Source organism: Podarcis filfolensis (genome assembly GCF_964270895.1).
Source record: "Podarcis filfolensis genome assembly, chromosome: 6".
Taxonomy (NCBI): Eukaryota; Metazoa; Chordata; class Lepidosauria; order Squamata; family Lacertidae; genus Podarcis; species Podarcis filfolensis.
This window is the reverse complement of record NC_139609.1, coordinates 2,786,922-2,801,160: the sequence shown is the minus strand read 5'-3', so window position 1 is coordinate 2,801,160 and position 14,239 is coordinate 2,786,922. Positions and strand designations below refer to the sequence as shown.

The window sequence follows — 14,239 nt, the reverse complement described above, 5'->3', positions numbered from 1 at the left end:
CCACACTTGCCTTTTGCCCTGCTTTTTCCAGGCACTGCTCCACCCTTTAAAGCTCCCCGTCCGAGTGTTTGTGTTTTTGCCCCAAAGCTTTGCCTGTGAAAACTTGCTCCTTAGAACTCGATCAGAACAAACATCAGTTTGAGTTTTCCATGGATAGCTGTTTGCTCTCATTAAGCTTTAAAGAACAGGAAAGCTCTGGAGCAAATGAGGTGGGAGGGGAGGGTGCTCAGACACGGAGCTTTAAAGAGTGGACCTTAATGTTGAACAGCAGTTCTTAAAATGAGCAGATGGAATGGAAACAGATCACAGGTAGGAGGCACCTGATGGAAGGAGCCCTGCTTCTCATTTCTCCCACTGAGGGAGCCGGATGGAATGGCTGCTAACCACATGACAGGGGAGGAGGAAGAAGCAGTCCAATCTTGCTGGCTTTTCAGAGCTCATCCATATGCCTGCTTGTCCTATACCTAAGAAATCAGAGAGGTTTTCTGCTTATCCCCCCACTTTCCCTGGGAAAACACCCTCTTTACTGCTGATTTGGATCCGATTCAGTGGTAAACTGTGGCTTTCCCCAAGAGAAAGTGGCAGGGCAAACGGAGGTGTGGATATACCCACAGAAATACTAACCAAGAGAGTATTGTGGCACTTTTGGGTTTTTGATACAACAGACTAACATGGCTCTTTGGATCTATCTAAGAAGTCAATCACATGCTGACAACAACAAAGAGTTGCGTGTTTAAGCACTGGGAAAATGCAGTTGGCCTGAACAGAATTCCATCTAGATCCCCTGTAATAACGAAGTAAGACCTGCGGGGGGCGCACACCCACTAAAAACAATCATTTGCAAAGACTTAGCGCATATTTGTAAACCTCCCTAATGTATCAAGCTGAATGCAGCCCCCCAGCCATCACCTGTGGTTATAGTGAAACTGACACGGGGACAAATAGAAGAACATACCTCCACCCCTGTATGGCTCCCCTTTATCATATACACAGCCCAACAAGACAATGACAAAAATCCATCAACAGCATACAAATCAATATGGCTAACCTGATCCAAAACACCCACCCACCCCACTCACACACGAAAACAAAGACCACCACAGCCAACCACACATGAATAACCACACCCTGGGCCAACCCCAACCTCTCTCACCACCAAAGGAACACAAGTGAACAACAAAGAACCTGCACAAGCAACGCTGACACCAAACCCTACATATAGTAAGTAAAACAGAAACATCGCCACCCGACCTCACCCCCACCCATCTCTCCCCCCTCCACCTCTTTACCCCTTTTCTTCCTAATGTCTCAACAAATGAAACTGATATGTAAAAATGTTACATGGGGAAAAATAAGAGAGGGAGACATTGCATACACTTTTGTAAATCAAGAAAATCTTTAATAAAAAAACACCAATAAAATAAAATAAAATAAAAAACCTGTGGGCATAGTGAACTCCTAGTGGTCATTAAACATGACTAGGGCTTCATTTGGTTCGGGTTGTCTTATGTCTTAGTTAAGCCCTATTCTGGCATCCAGGAGACTGTGTGAGAGCACAAACTGGGGGGGCAGCTGGGGGGCACCCATGCTGGCCCCACTCCCAACATCCCTGTGCAGGCTGCACCCTCCTCTTCAGTTCTTCAGGCGTTTCGTGTGAAGGGAAGGTCCGAAGGGACATCCTAAACATGTTCTGCTAAATGTGCATTACAAGCTGACTTTCAGACCTTGCATGGGGTTGGAATGTGCAACAGTGGGGATTATAGGAGCAGGAATGTTAAGGGGGAGAGACCAGGGGGTGCTCTCCTGTGCCTTCTTTGACCACCTGAACAGGGCTACATTGCAAACTCAAGTGGGGTAAACAACACCTTTCTTTCCAGATGCTATAAAAAAGAAGAAGAAACTGCTCTGGATCTTGGATCTAGCTCTGGATCTGGCAGTCCTAGAGCCATCTAGGCTACATTTGGTAAGGATGCCACACTTCCTCTTGTCAAGCCGCCTTCCCTTGGGGGAAATAGCTCTTTAATGCTCAATCGGAGCAAACAGCAATTTGGGTTTCCCTGGATTGCCATTTGTTCTGATCTATCACTAAAGAGCAGGATTTCCCTTGGAAAGGAACATGCTAAAGGTAAACAGCTCAGACAAGTTCTTTCTAAGCATGGCACAAGTGCAAATGTAGACAAGCCCTCATTATTTGTAGGAAGGACAACCTGTTTATTCATAATTCATCCTGGTTTGTTTTCACAAAGGTTATGCAGGAACCTTTAATACACTTTAAATGTGCAAACAAAGTTCTGGTATGTGCTTGAAAACCCCCTAGCCCCCCAAATATACTGACAGTCTAGATCTAGAAGTACTTTGGGTTTGTACAATTAAATATTTTATTAAATTTCAAGGGGGGGGAAGCATAAACATAAACATTTTAAAAAAATGGCCCCCCCATGCCCCAGTTTGCAAAATTAAGTGGGATTAAAGTGCTCTGTTGCCCTGACACAAGAAATCCACTTTTATTTTTTAAGAACTGGGCCTTTTTCAGTTTAGAAAGTGACAGGGAAATGCACTGAAAAGTACGGTTGTACCTTGTTTATTGAACAGCTTAGTTGCCAAACAAATTGGCTGCTGAACGCCACAAACCCAGAAGTAAGTGTTCCGGTTTGTGAACGTGTTTTGGAAGCCGAACTTCTGACATGGGTTCCACTTGAGTTCAGGAAGCTCCTGCACCAATTGGAAGCCGTGTCGGTTTTCGAACAGTTTCGGGAGTTGAACGGACTCCCAGAACAGATTAAGTTTGATAACCAAGGTACGACTGTATTGGATGAACAAATGATTAATGAGAAGACGTTTAAAATACCCCACAAACAAATAAGAACAAATGCTCAGTAAATGACTGCATATGATCTAGCCTCTGCATAAACTTTGTGCAAGCAAATCAGAATAAATACTCAATTAAAAAATAATGCTCTAAATGAAATGTTTAGAAGGGACAGAATCCTGCTGAGGTGTAAAGCAGCAGTCAAACTCCATTAAAAAGTATTCCACATATTTTGAAACATCACTGAGAATAGAATAACATTTTACTAAAGACTGCATTGCTATACATTCAGTCACTCCGTAATTCCTGAACAATTTCTCCCTTTCCCCATTACATACTAAAAATACAGAACCTAAGAAATTTCCAGAAGAAATCATTTGGCTATTGAGTGTTGAGTGTTTGGCAGCAATGTGTAAACTCAGAAAACAGAACCCCCCCTTTTTTTTAAAGATTCAATCCTTTGTAGCACACACACACAAATTACTTATCCCATATTTTAGGGCCCACATCAGCTGGCGCATCGTCCTTTTAGAGGCACATACATTAAGTAAAAGTAAGGTAAAGGACCCTGGATGCTTAAGTCCCGTTGAATTTGGCTCTGGGGTTGTGGCGCTCATCTCACTTTACTGGCCGAGGGAGCCGGCATTTGTCTGCAGACAGCTTTCCAGGTCATGTGGCCAGCAGGACTCAACCGCTTCTGGACCCCGTGGTGGAAGCCAAAGCGCACCTACATTGCATACATTGGCAGTTAACTGAAAATGGGGATTTTGGCTCTTAGCTCCTGGACAGAATGCTAACAGGCCCCTTAGAGGCTTGGTGGGGAAAGCATGCTGGGAATTGTAGTCTCCCTTGGTTGCATTTCCATACTAAGGATTAGGCTCTTGGCAGCAATCTGCTCCATTCTAAACAAATCTAACAGCAAGGATTTGAGTTGCTCTGAGCTCAGTTGGCAGCTTGACAAAACCGGGGGTCTCTCCAAGTCAAAACTGCAGAAAATTGACTGCAATATGATGAAAACTATGCTAAGGAAAACTTCCTTTGGCAGCACTGTTAGTGCTTCTCCTCGAGTGGAAGGGAGATGCTGCATTTGTTGATTTGCAAAGGTGAGAGTATTATTATTGCTATTATCATTATTATTTTTATTCATGGTATTTGTATCCACCCCCATCGTTCTGCCCAGACACTGAGATCCAGCGCCGAGGGCCTTCTGGCGGTTCCCTCACTGCGAGAAGCCAAGTTACAGGGAACCAGGCAGAGGGCCTTCTCGGTAGTGGCGCCCGCCCTGTGGAACGCCCTCCCAGCAGATGTCAAAGAGATAAACAACTACCAAACTTTTAGAAGACATCTAAAGGCAGCCCTGTTTAGGGAAGCTTTTAATGTTTAATAGGTTATTGTATTTTAGTGCTTTGCTGGAAGCCGCCCAGTGTGGCTGGGGGGACCCAGTCAGATGGGCGGGGCATAAATAATAAAATTTATTATTATTATTATTATTATTATTATTATTATTATTATTATTATTATATCAAAACACGACAATCTGCCTAATTACCAAAATTGCATTTTCTCATAATATTAATGTTTTCTAAAGCATTTCTTAAGGGTGGACCATCTGGGCAGCGCGAGGCCTACGGGCACCCAAGCCACCGTCTCACTCCCAGGAGAGACGGGTGGCTCGGGCACGCTGCAAGCCCCGCAATGAGTGCCGTCCGGCATTTTGTCACCCCCCTCAGTGGTGACACCCAGGTCAGACCACACCTACCGCACCCCCTTCCTCCACCCCTCTCTACACCAATGGCCATGATAACTAGAGCCATTTCTTATGGCTTTATCATGTGTTCTTCTTTGGTCTGTCCTGAAACTACTGACCATCAGTTCTACTGGGGGACAAGTTTTAGGGTCAAGTCTCAAGAGGAAGAAAGCATTCTCTATCCACTTTCTCTACACCAAGTATAACATATTATTGTAATGTATGCTACTTTATGTTACTTTTTATGTTCCCCGGGACTTTTTCACTCACTACACAACAGCAAACATGAATATACACTTAACAAGGAACTGGAGTCAATCCCTGATGAGAATGTAAACAAAGATGGTTTATATTTATGTGTATAGTTTGAGGCATGTTCTTAAATCATTTGAGAGCTACACCTAAAACAAGTCACGTGTGTAGCGGCCTTTAGCACTTGGAGATGCATGTGCCAGTGCAAATGGAAAACGAAAAATCACATTCCGATTCTGTAACTAGCAGAATTAAAGGTCTCCCTCCGCTCTCCCAACCAGGCCTTCCTGAATCACGGCTCCAGAAGAAGGGAAATAGCAACGGTTCTGTTGCAAGACCTCTGGGCCTTGGGGCTTTTCGGAGGTTGGACCAGCCGCCTTTGCTTGGATGAGCTGTCGGCGCCACCAACAAAAGGAGGAGCAGGAATGAAAAACAGGGTTGTCACGAGGCACACACACACGCGTCCGATTACAAAAAAGGGGGGCTGTGTATGTTATAGCCTCTCAACGGAAGCACTTTTACACAAGTTGCAATCCTCAACTCTTGAATAACTTCTAATTTATAAGCCACGGAAGCTAAAAGGGCCTTCCATCTCCATTTTCCTCTAGCTCCAAAGCCTCCTCTTTGAAAATGCCTCCCATTTTTCATAACCGTCAAGGGAATCTGTAATCAAAAGCAGTTTGGCCTGGCATGCAAACAATCTTTATATATATATATATATATATATATATATATATATATATACTTAATTCTTCGTATGAAAGGTCTGGCTGGGAAACGTACACTTCTATCCCCTCGCTTCGTACTCTTATTTCCCCGCTTTACGCCATTCCAAACTGGACTAGTCTTTGTTTGAGGGAAGGAGGCGAGCTGCCTTTCTGCTTCTTCGCTCAGATGGACGAGAAGGGGGAGACCCTTCTGTTTTTCAAAAACATCATAAAGTCCATACCTGGATGCTAAGATGAACTTTTAGGGGAAGAAGACAGGAGGTTTTCAGAAGTTTAATCCACTGGGTTAAGGGGAACGGGCAGATTCCGCTTTCTCGCCCTAGATGGAGAGGCCGGGCTGGAAAGGAACTTCTTCAGGCTGATGCAAGATGCCTTTGCGAGCGATTTAGCATTCTGAGGATTCCTGGGCCCTGGCCAGAAATCCCACAATCCAACATATTTCACATTTGGTTTCAATTAGGGAACGAGAAGGGGGAAGAAAGTCACCAATTGGAGCTGGCTCTTTGGAGTTTTTTTTCTTTCACTCAAGGAAACTTGAGCTAAACTATAATTTATGGCAAAACTCATTCATTGCAAGCGGAGGGACGCTGTAGCAAACAGGCTCCAGGGATCTATGCAGTCCGCTTTTTTATATTAAAAATATGCTTCGTGTTTTATTTTTTATTTGACCCAAATGACAGGATTTGGCATGTTTTACTGGCTTGCAAAGCGTCAATGAATAAGCTGAGAGAAAAATATCAATATGGGTGACTGATGAGCTGTAAGGTGTTTTTAACATAAATATTAGCAACATGACTTCCCTCCACCATTTTTACACGGTGGGATTGCAGATGGTGGCGTGATAATAATGGTTCAAGTAGCAAGAGACTAGACATCAGTCAGGAACATATTGTTGCACGCCACCCCAGTCTCGGAGCGGTGAGAGATTCCAGGGGTTTACCCAGGGTTCAGTTTTCTTGGAACGAGGGTCAGCAGAGAATGTGGTGTGCTTATGATATATGGCTTATTTACATATATATACAACCTGATACCTAACATGGAGAAGGCTCCCAGTATTAACACCCCAAGCAGTCTTCCCCCATAGTCACAGTCTTGAATTCCCGCAGAAATCAAGTATGGCTCTCACTCGGACTTCTGCCTGCTTCCCTTCTAGCCTACTGGTGTCTGACTACCCACTTGCCCTCTGGCACAGGGCAACGTCTTTTGTTATGCTAATGACTGTCCTTAGAGCCATTCTCTCAAAAAGAAACACACCCAACTAGTTCAACAGTTGTCTTCCATCAGATTTCAACCCTTGCTGGATCCAGAACCCAGGGATTAGAAGGGACTTGGGCATCATACAGACTGACTCCCCCCCCAAAATTCATAACAATCTAGGACAATGGTTCCCAACCTTTAGGAATAAACAGACTACATTAACTCGAGAAAATAATGAAGACAAAAAACTGTAGTGAACTCTGTAATGCTGTTAAATGAAGTCTCAAATGTACTGAAATCAGAGAAGCAGCAAAATCCATTCCCCACCCCATTGGGCCCACTAATTAACAACCCAAGCTATTAATCCTGAAAGGAATACATTTATTGAAAAATATAAATTCATTTATTTATTTCCCCAATATACCCACTGATCAACTCAATTAATCAATTAAAAAAGATATGAAAGATAAATTTATCTATAATTATGAATTCATTTAATTCCCTGTATGTAAACAAAATGTATTTATTTATTTCCAATGAACTCAGCTGAAGTGATCCCCAAAAGAATTAAAACTAAAACTTTAATTGCCACTCATTTTTCCTTTGTGTAGACTCAGGAATATCAATCGTATACTTCAGTGAAATCATGGGAGGGGTTTTTCTAGCTGCCCCCCTCCTTGGCTCTTGGAAGCCTTTAAGGAGTTGCTGCAGGAGAGGGGCTGTTTCTGAGTCTAAGGGGAAACTGTGAGGTCCCTTTGTTATTTCTGCTTTTGAATGCTGCATGTTGTTTAAGTAATCTTGTTATACTAATAGTATTACATTTTGGTGTTGTTGGTTTTTTTTGTATGTTATTGTGTTGTTGCACACCATCCCAGTCTCCTAGAGGTGCAAAATCCCAGGGGCTCCAGACGTTTACACAATTTTTGTGTTTCCTTTGGAATGAGGGACAGTAGAGACTGTGGTGTCTTCAGGATACCTGGTGTATTTACACATATATACAACCTGGGCCTATGATGGAGGGGTTCACAACATGAACACCCTAAGAGGGTCTTGCTTTTCCCACAGCCACAGCCTTGGATTCCAGAAGAAATTAGGCGTGGCTCTGTCTCTCAGCCTGCCAGCTTCCAGCTTCTAGCTCCCAAAACAACTCTCAACTCTGCCTTTGTCTTTCTAACTGCCACCCATTTTCTGTCTGGCACAGAGTCACTTCCTTTGTTTCCGTAATGACCCACACTTAGAGGGCCATTACCTCATCAGGAAGCTATCCTGGCTATTCCAGGAATTTGAATCCTTGCTTAGACAAATCCTTTGCTAGATGCAGGAATTAGAAGGGTCTCTGCACACAGCCTACCCCCTTCTTCTGAACCACAGGCCCAAAGAAGGGCTTGTGAGAGCGGTTACCAAAGATACCAAAGAAGGTTGCCAAAAACACCAGTTCTAGTGCTTTATTAAATAAAGGTGTAGCTCAGCCTGCCAGGTCTTTCAGGCTTTGCAGACACGGGACGGGCACTGCAGCCAGGAGATGGCTTCTCCGCACCCAAGCAAACGTGCATTACATCCTTTGTGCACAAAGCAGCAGACATCACTTTGGCCAGGACTTCCCCTCACTATCCACCTGACCAGATGAGGGCGTAGGTGGCAAATACCCAAGTCTTACAGATAGCTCCCCTTTCTGGGCTCAGAGCCCAGCACCCCAAACCCACAGACAAGGATAGCCAGCCAATCGGTGTATATCAAAGCAAGTGACTACAAACATATATGAGCTCATTAATTGTGAGGTTATATTGACTTTCAAAATGGTGAAGCTTCTGGAACACTTCATATTTGGTTCAACACACCCCTCCAGCTCATAACAATATTTTTGTTTTGCTATGTTATTATGGAATCATTTTTGTAGTGTTTGTATGAAATGCACCTGTTTCTTTGTTGTAAGTCACTTTGAGTATGATGTCTTTTGTAAAAAAAAAGCAGCATAAAAATAAAATGAATGCCATCCCTCATCCCTGTAAGCAAAACTATTTATGTATATAATTAATCTATTTATTATTTGTATTTGTGGTTTTCTTTAATAAGCCAATGGGCATGAACTGCAAATGCTACTCAGAACCACAGACGGCCCCAAATGGTCTGCCCCAAAGCCAGAACCCCCAAGGAATCAGGCAACCTCCATTCACATAATTTATCCCAACAAAGCACCAGAAGTAAACCCCAATAATGCCAAAAACTAAGGATCCTGAAGGTAACCATTAATTAGGAGGCACAAAACCCACCAACGACCCACAGGGCAGAGCCCATGGAAATAAAAATAGGTGCAGTGTAAAAAACCGCAGGCCTCCTCATGCAAAGCTGCAACGCCAAAACCCACTGCATTCCCATGCCTTGTTGTCAAGCTCTTCTAAGTACACCGCACACCAAACACCAATGGAGGTTAGTGGGGAAAGCACACGTGAAGGCTACCGGACTGTGTTCCTGCGCTTTCCAGTAGTCACAAGCTTCAGAGATCATATGGCGCTCCTGGGGGTTCTGCTGTGAAGGAGGAGAGGGAAGGCAGGCGAAATCCATCAAGCTCTGGCTCACAGACCCTGTGAGATAACTTAGGGGTCCATAGCCCCACAGGCTGAGAATCACTGACCTAGGGAGAACGTTCTCATGCTGAAATGTCAGCTGGATCCTGGGAACACATCATGCTGCTAAGAGAGCTCAGCTAGATATTTGCAAATGTTCGAAATGCTCCAAGATGTGAAGCTTTGCAGAATTCTGCAGTTAAAATTATGTTGCCTAAGGATTCATAACCTCAATGTTTTTAGACTTGCTGGCATCTCTTGATGGTGTGGATATCTGCAGGCATTAAGTAACAAATTTCATACACCATCCATTGTCAGATACCGAAGATGCGAACGGTCAAATCCGACATTTTCTCATGTGCAGTTCCCAAGTGTCAGTGCTGGGCTTTGGACAGCTGCCAAGCAAGGAACCAGGTGAAACAGTTGTTGCCCTGGGAATCTTTTTAGTCCTCCGAGAAGGAAGGACGCAAAGGGGTTTCTGGGAAGCCCTGCAGACCAGGAGCCCTCTGGCCTCTCAGCCACATGCGGATCTGTGGTCAAATACTGCATTTACTAAGCCATACAAATATCTTTTTATTTTCCCAAGGTTTTAGAATCATAGAATCATAGAGTTGGAAGAGACCACAAGGGCCATCGAGTCCAACCCCCTGCCAAGCAGGAAACACCATCAGAGCACTCCTGACATATGGTTGTCAAGCCTCTGCTTAAAGACCTCCAAAGAAGGAGACTCCACCACACTCCTTGGCAGCAAATTCCACTGTCAAACAGCTCTTACTGTCAGGAAGTTCTTCCTAATGTTTAGGTGGAATCTTCTTTCTTGTAGTTTGGATCCATTGCTCCGTGTCCGCTTCTCTGGAGCAGCAGAAAACAACCTTTCTCCCTCCTCTATGTGACATCCTTTTATATATTTGAACATGGCTATCATATCACCCCTTAACCTCCTCTTCTCCAGGCTAAACATGCCCAGCTCCCTTAGCCGTTCCTCATAAGGCATCGTTTCCAGGCCTTTGACCATTTTGGTTGCCCTCCTCTGGACACGTTCCAGTTTGTCAGTGTCCTTCTTGAACTGTGGTGCCCAGAACTGGACACAGTACTCCAGGTGAGGTCTGACCAGAGCAGAATACAGTGGTACTATTACTTCCCTTGATCTAGATGCTATACTCCTATTGATGCAGCCCAGAATTGCATCAATAAATTGCAGAATTGTTTTAAACATTGCTAATGTCCAAAGTGTCTAATTATTTTAAGCTGTTGTTGATTGGAGATTTTCTTTTCTTTTCTGGTGCTCTTATATTGTTTTATTTGGTTAGCAGTATCTATGAAAATAAATTAATAATATGTTTTAGTAATAGGATAGTAAAGAGCATGCTTTCTGACACAGTGCAATACTATACATGACTCATCATCATCATCATCATCATCAAATTTTATTTGTACCCTGCCCTCCGCGGCCAGAGCTGGCCTCATTGCAGCTGACATCATAAAACTAACACAGTATACAGAAGTAAATCTCCTTGCATTAAATGGGACTTTCTCCCAGAGGTGTGCATTGCCATAATGCTTTGAGTCAGGATATGTAGGTTGCAGGCTTTCGCTATTCTATCATGAGGGAAATGCTCTCCACATGGGCTCAGAGTGCTTCTGTGTTGTTATAATTTTTACTTATTTATTACATGGGTAGTGAAAACCTCTATCGCTGCCGCTCTTGTTGAGCAAAGCAGCCCAGCCAATTCCAGTCAGAGAACCTTTGGCCTGCCCCCACCTATCTATAAAAAGGAGGAAAGTCTGGTAATTACCAGAGGCTTTGTTATTGTTGTTATTAATATTAATATTATTATTATTTAAATTTATATTCTGCCCTTCTTCCCCAAGGAGCCGGGGGCATCAAGCTTTTCTCTTATATTTTCTCCAGTATAACTCATACTATTAAAAAATAGTATTTTAATAAACATTCTCTATTGAAAAATTCAGCATAATAAAACAACTATACAAACAAGGGTTTTAGGATCTAAGTGTCTTTATTTTAGTACAGGATTTTATTTCAATTCAGATTATAGAAAGATTGAGGACACAGGGGACACACAACTGAAGGGAATCATACAAAAATGAGCATTGAAAATAATTACTTTATTTTATTGATTTCCCCCAAACATGTACATATTAAGAATGAATAAATAACATATTTCTTCCTAGTGATGAAAGCCTGGTATTTTTCAGACTGATGTATGTTTTCCCCAAAAAAATGAATTATTTTTTTAGAAAGTGGCAAAAATTGTGGTAGCATAACTCTGAAAGATTTTTAGTTGCAGGGACTCCCATATATTGGATACTGTCAAATCTTAACATCAGATTAGGTGCACTTCCTGATGTCTTTATTAAGAATAAGACAAATTTACAAGAGGCAGCCAGGTTTCACACTGAGGCATCTGATCAAGGCCTGTAATTTAAAATGAGCTTAAAGATATATTTGCAAATGTTTGTATGTTTCATGCCAGGCAGAAACCAGCTGGCTAAGTACTTTGGCAGTTGTTTATCTTCCTGCTCTCCTGAACAAGGGCCCCCCTGATTTATAGCAGTAGCAGGAGACAAGTTTCCCAAAGTTGTAAAAGGGAATTACAGGCTGGGAGCAAATGTTACACTGACCCTACATATTACAGAATACAATCAAGCTGCAAAAACACTAATTAAGAGTTGGTAAATAGTAAGATTTATTGTTTAACAGAAAATAATACCATGTGCCTCCCATCAGACTCTAGCCATATTTTCCTAAGGTCTAAGGTATAATGAGAGAGTTAAAGGGCAATAAATTTTGGGAAGAGCTAATGGGGAAAGCAGCTGGCTGGGAAAGGGGGGTGTAAACTGAAGAGGCTTCTTTTGAAGCTGTTTTTTACTGAGTTCCTTTTTACTTTGCAAAGGCCTTTTCTTCTAAAAAGCTATCTATGTTATGTATGAGATTTGTTGGCTTAATGTAATTATGCAAAGGATTTAGAAAGTAAGAAATGTTAGATTCTTATGTTAGATTCTTATTTCCTTGATGGTGTGTGAGAATGTGAACCCAAGATCTCTGTTTAGATAGAATTTAATACCATGAGCCATTTGTTTTAGCCATTTGTTTTGGAATGCAGGGGCAACAGGGGCAAAAGGTGATCTGGTAATTAAGGTGCCTTGTCGAGGCAAATGTAAGATATATGGCTACTTGTCTGCCATTTATGGATAGAAGGAAATATAGCTCTTTGTCTCCCATAAAAGGTAATAGGAAATGGGTGTATCTTTTATGATTGGTTCTAGCAAACAGCCAATAGGAATTTCAACCAGGCTGATTGGACAGAGGCAGCCAAAGGAGGAGCAAGGGGGCTGGGCTGAGGAAATATAAGTGCTGGCCATCAGGGCTGGAGTGGGCAGAGCTTTGGTAACCATATACCACTGTGCCTATCATTTATTTGTCTGACAAATAAATTATTATTTTAATTTCTCTATTGCTGCGTTGAATATTTCATTCCAGCTAAGCGTTAACCACAAGCAGGGTGCTACAACATAACTGATTTATATATTCACTACCTTATGGAAGCCAGTGAGCCATTCCAATGGTAGTCTCTAGCTGGGGACCCTATGCACAAAGCTTCTTTAATATCTTACCGTATGGGATTTTTCTTTTACATTTCGCCACATACAGTGTCTCATATTGAACATCAACAAACTGTGAAAAAGACTATGAATTGAAAGTGAAGACGCTGTATGCACTTTTCCTTGTTTATTTTGTAACACAATAAAATCTTCAATAGAAACTAATTTAAAAAAACCAAAACATTTTTCCACCCTTGCTATTCTCAGCTGGTTTAAGGAGTACCAACACACTTAGATTTGGGAAGCAGAATATATATCTACAGAGGGGGGAGGGAAGTAGCAAGTGTTACTGAACAAAATCCCTAGCTATAGAAGCAGCATCCTTAACACATGTCAGCTTTGCTGATCAACTCACACAGCACAGTCCAGTGCAGGAAGAATAAACTACTATTTTACCACATCAAAGTACCAAGAACTTAGACGTGTTTCTCAAGCAGTTCTATACTGCCACCTTTAGCCTGAATTGTGAAAATGCTTTTTTATCCCACTTACAGGTGTTAATTAACCTAGCAATATAGTTAAATGTTGTTGTGTAGTCACTGTGCTTATTTTGCATATATATGCTTAACTGCAAGTGCTGCATTTTGTATCTTTTTGCATTTCACTTTCAAGTCACCTCTCCTCTGCCATGTGCTTATAACTGAGGGTAACTCGAGGCATCGGAAGAAGACTTTTCTTTGCAAACATATCTAGGGTGCCACAAACCCCTGCAACAGATGGCTACCTCTCTGAATTCTTTTCCATGTAGCTATCATTTTTATAAATAAATTTGTGACTAATGTCAGTCTAACCCTTTTAAAAAGTCACCCAAGCTAGATCCCATCAGTACAACTTGCAGGAATGGGACTTTATATATTTTTTAATGTTGTGTGCCTTGAATATAGGTTGTTTTAGATTATGTCAAGCAAAAGAGCATATTGCTAAAAAGTAGCAGTGTTCTCTCCTTGCTCCTCCAGGAAATCTTTGCTGGTTCCTTTTTCTACTCCCAAACGGTAATTTGTTAGTTCCCACTTATTATGCATACCCCCAACTCAACTCAAACCAAAAGAGCAACAGTTTCCCCCACAATCATATGCATCAGATTCTACGGTGGGCTTTTTCTCAAACAAGGGATGCCTGCATCCATTCAAGAGTGTAGGAAATGAGTACATCAGGCCCAACTCCTACTCGCATCCAGGGGCGGAGGAAGGGGGTGCGGTGGAGGTGGTCTGACCTGGGTGTCACCACTGAGGGGGGTGACAAAATGCTGGGCGGCACTCACCGCGGGGCCTGCAGTGCGCCTGAGCCACACGTATCTCCTGGGAGTGACACGGTGCCT

At 42.5% G+C, this 14,239-nt stretch overlaps 1 protein-coding gene across 3 annotated transcripts in view; it reads right to left on the bottom strand.

Moving 5' to 3' along the window:
* DDR2 (discoidin domain receptor tyrosine kinase 2) overlaps positions 1–6,399 on the bottom strand; it is a 74,072-nt gene extending 67,673 nt beyond the window's left edge. For all 3 annotated transcript variants that reach the window (XR_014549823.1, XR_014549824.1, XM_083621381.1), the window contains exon 1: positions 5,758–6,399. The gene's annotated coding sequence lies outside the window, so the exon portion shown is untranslated. The remainder of the gene's footprint in view (positions 1–5,757) is intronic.
* Positions 6,400–14,239: the final 7,840 nt, after the last annotated feature.